The 4,757-nt window shown below is 33.1% G+C and overlaps 1 long non-coding RNA gene across 1 annotated transcript; it reads left to right on the forward strand.

The window, feature by feature from the left end:
• The first annotated feature begins 1,691 nt into the window (after positions 1–1,691).
• On the forward strand, positions 1,692–4,757 carry LOC113310063. The gene is made up of 3 exons (XR_003340899.1): positions 1,692–1,860; positions 2,779–2,904; positions 3,384–4,757. It is a non-coding gene; the product is annotated as an uncharacterized LOC113310063 (long non-coding RNA).

Genomic DNA, 4,757 nt, shown 5'->3' on the forward strand with positions numbered 1-4,757 from the left:
CAGCGACAGCAGCAGAAGTCAATGGAAAACACACAGAACAAACAATTCCATTAGGTAACTGAATCAAAATCGAAAGTTGTATATCCCTAATTGAAGAACATTAAATAACTAGGCAAATAGAAGTAGAATGTTGGAATTTCAGCTTCATAATCATCATTTAGTAACATAAACATGATCATATAAATACCCATATGCTGAAAAGATATTACCCTAGCATTCTCATATTCTACAATCTAGGAAATTCTTATATACAACTACTAATTCATATTGGAAACCAGAATAAATCATCTTCTTGGTTCTGATTTAGATATAACATTAATATGACTATAACAATAAACACAGTCACTACAAGGTTACTTATGAATTAGGCAACATGAATAAGAGTTATACAATAACATAATACACATCAATATACATATTTTATAGAAGGAAATAAAAGCATATCAAAACTGAATAAGGTTAATGACTTAGCTTCTACTTCTATTTCCTCTTGCCTAACTTATGGAAAATCAGAAAATTCTGAATATATACAAGAGGCTAGAAGAGGGCTTAGTCATCACTAGGTAGTTGTGTATCATCCAACCTTTCCATCATTAGTTGGATGACAACTCACTAGGTGAGTCATGTTTAGTCAACATGACACCTAAGTAACATTAAGTTAATCTAAATTCATTGATTTAACTCCAATCATTCCTTAATCTGGCACAAACTTAATCCATCTAAGATTAGAGCTAAACATAGATTAACTTAAGCTAAGCCTAATTTGTTGGTAAACCAACATAAAGTCTAACATGCACAACCTACATTGTAACTGAATCTGATTTAAGAATGTTTTGTAGCAGCCTATACTACATCATCCTGTTATAGTTCTTAGTCCTCTTAAATTTTAAACATAATCATGTTGGTTTCTCTACAAAAGTTGTCACTAAGGTTTATAGTCTTTCTTGCTATTTCTTAGATTAATATTGGACTCTACATCGTTTTTTTCGAGTTATGTCATAGATTTTTATGGTGGTGTGAGAAATATGAAAATATGTTTATAAGTATCACCCTTTAAGTACTTGATTCTTTTTTTTATACAGGTGCATTGAGGATGCACATAAATTAGCTGATGGTGGTGGCCTTTTAGTTTTGCTTATAGAACAGGGTCTGATGCTTTAGCAGCTGCAGTCGCAAGATATTACTAAGGTGATGCTTTAGCAACTGTATTCGTGAGATGCGATTAAGGTGAGTTGATTGGACCCACAACAAAAATCTAATTTAACTATTATGGGGCCGCAATTTAGAAAGAGCTTAATGACAACATATGAAAGGGAAGTTGTTTCAACGTCGTATTTGCCATCAAGCATCAACTTGAAAGTATAAATGAGCAAGATGCACCAACCAATTATGGTTAGATAAACAAGTAAATATGTATATGTATTTAGATAAATGTGAAATCAAATTGCTTCTTCAATACATAATGTTTTATAAGCTTTAGAAAAGTAGGCGCATCGCGCGTGCGTGTTATACTAGTCCCATGTAAAAGAATAGTCAATTTAGTGTTGCCATGGAGTTGACAAGACTTATTTTGACTAGATGACACCTAGATGGATATGTGTCCCAAGAGGTAGTGACATGGGAAATTGTGTCATCTACTTAATAATAATCAGATTTTTAACACCTTTTCCCCTTTGTTCTCTGTCTTTTTTTCTTTCACCCACTTCTTCCTCTCTTTAAGAAAACAGGATTTTGAAGAAGGATTTAGTAAACCCACTAAATTATTAGTTGGAGTGCAATGGTGAGCTAAGAAATCTTCTCTTGATCTTACGAAATTTGGAGCTCGGATTCTCAATGGTTTATGTCACTCGTCATTTCAAGGTAGGGGGTTTTCTTCCTTCTTTTGCTGATAATGCGTTTTTATTTGAACGTTGAGTTTATGCTTTTGGAGATGTCGTGTTAACCATGAATTCAATATATTTTATCTACAAACTTGGTTTCTTCATTATTATTCCTGTTTTTGATAATTTTTGCATGATAAGAGATTTGATTTGGAATTGTATAATTTCATTGTTTAATCCTTGAATTGGGTATGGTTCAATAATACAAATGATTTGATGAAGAGTAAGTAAATTGTTTTGCAGTCATTGAAGTTCTTTTTTTTTTCCATCATAAATTTGTCTCGTCTTAATTTTAAACTAGCCTACTACTTGTTTGTAAAATTGCCTATGAGCTCCTTTGGTTTTAATTTCATGCATGACACAAGCTTTGAGATAAACATGTTTATGGGTCACAGTAATGGTGACTGTGTATTAGTTGTCGTTCTTTGGAAATCATCATTTTGATAAGCAATTGGAACTGTTTGAACTCAAAACTCATTTGGTTTCATAGTCCCATGTTTATAACCCTTTTTGGATTATTTTTTTTTAATATTTTTTAAAATGGGCAGTGGCTGATTTTAGTCGTCTATTTGTTTCTCAACAGTTAACTGATTTTTGGCTTACTTATCTCATTCTTTTCCTTGGCTCTTTTTACTCATTTGTTTTCTTATGAAAATAGTGTCATGCATGTGAACCAACACTTTTTGACTTCAATGATTTAATTGTAAAGAGAAGGGGAGTGTATTAAAGACTTTACTATTGTTGCTTAGTTGTATGTTTCGGTTCTCGTGGATCAAATATTTATGAAGTTAAACTATAGCCATTTGTTTATCTTGCTTTGTTTTTCTTTTAGCTCTTCATCAAATTACACCCAAATGCTAGTGTGACATCTCCATCTGTTGGCCTACTGTTTTTATAGGAATTTTTCATAGTTTTGTGAGAACTATGTGGCTATTTCGCATACTGGTTGGTAGACTTCAGTACTGATCGTTTTCAGCAGTTTGGATTCTTTCTATTGATCCTGAATTTAATATTATACCTTGCGGTAAGTGATTCTCGTTCTTTTACTAAATTCTTATGTGACTGCTGCCAATACTTGTTTAAGCTTTAGTCATGGATTTGCGAGATTTTCATAACTTTCTTTGTGGATGTTTCCTTCATGACAATGGTATTTGGAAACTAGAGAACTCTACTATAGGACCGTCGGGCCTTAATTGGCACCCCACCTACGAGTGGCAACCCAGAAGACCGTTTGTTTGATAACAGTGGCTGGTATCGGACTACCCTGACGTTGGCGCTGGCCTTGTAAATAGTAGAGTAATTTTATCTGTAATAAAATGAATGGCAGCTTACAAATATTTATAAACAAATGCTTTATATTTAATTGTGAAGTTCAGAATCTAGCTTTATGCTCTATTGTCGTTTTAGCTATTGGCATTTTATTTTTATATTTCATGGCGTTCGATTTCCGATACAACCCCTACTGAGTTGTGGCTCACCCTGTTTTGTTTTTGTTTTCCACAGAGTTTAGAGTTTGGAGCTAGCTTGAGGCATTAAGCCGGGAAAGATTACGACAGTGGAGCTATGGACACAATATCGGTATATGTTGTTGTCCTTGTATATATATATCATGGGCAGTTTTGGGGTAGTTTCATAGGGGAAGTGAATCAAGTTTTGTTTTCATGCTTTTCTCTGTGTATGTACCACGATTTGATTTTTAAATGTATACGGTGCTGCATACAAAAATCTATTTTGTTTCCGAAGCTAACTGTATTAGTAGAAATTGTTTCTAGTATAACTTTGTCTCCTTGGCCTTCCCATTTTATTTAATAATAAGATTTTAACTGCTACATGGCTATTATGAATGTCAAACTTTCCCTGTTTTATGGTGGTGTTAGTGCTTCTTTTATAAATAAAACTATGTGATTTATTAAGCTAGCACTAGTGCACTTTCTTCTTTAAGTCTAAACTACATATTTCATTTGAATCTTTAAAAATAAAAAAGAATGTTTGTTATCTAACTGAATTTTAGAATAGCTAAGCATTTAATGAATTATCCAGCATGATGGTAGTGTTTGAAGTAGTGTGTTTTTTGGAATGGTGGACTGGATGAGTTTCTTTTGATTTCAAACATGTTAAGACATTCATTATTATTTGAAAAATGGAAATGAACTTGTTTTGATTTATTTTTCGAGTGACGTACCGGAGTTTGGCCCTGGTAAATTTTACTGGTCCGTGACTGTTGGCATTAGAGCAGTTCCGATTTCTTTTGGACTGTGAGTTTTGGACTTACTGTTTCCCGGTGCCCTGTATTTAATCGATATTCTTTTGGTTTTTGTGATTTGAAGGTTAAATTTATTGTGAGACAATTTGGTTTATTGATTTTTCCTAAATTTTTGGGTTGGGGTTAAAAATTCAAATCCATGATATATATAGCTTGTTGTGAGTCTTACACTCTTAGTTTATTTTTTTGCGAGTCTTACACTCTTAGTTATTGCTAATAGAGTAAACTCTCGTTTGTGTTATTGTCTTTCATTATTTTGAAGATGTCTCGAAGTGCAGGTTCATAAACTACGTCAGCTAAAAACGCGAAAGGTTAGTACTAGAATAAAGTGCGTCGCAGCAAACTTGGAGTAAGGAAGGGTGCATGATTTAGTGGTGGAGCTGGAACCATAACTGGGTCGTTTAAATTTTGCCAAATTTTTAGAACTAAGCTTTTTCAGGTAGGGGATCTTTCCTTTTGGAATATGGGTTCCAATGGTGTTAATCGTATTTCTAACGATTGTTTGATTTATGTTTCTCTCTGATATTTTGTGTTTGCTACAAATTTAATAATGGGTGATTGCAATTTCATCTGTTTTTCATGTATAGTGAAATTTTTATTAAATTTCTTACCAA

Source organism: Papaver somniferum, chromosome 1 (genome assembly GCF_003573695.1).
Source record: "Papaver somniferum cultivar HN1 chromosome 1, ASM357369v1, whole genome shotgun sequence".
Lineage (NCBI taxonomy): Eukaryota > Viridiplantae > Streptophyta > Magnoliopsida > Ranunculales > Papaveraceae > Papaver > Papaver somniferum.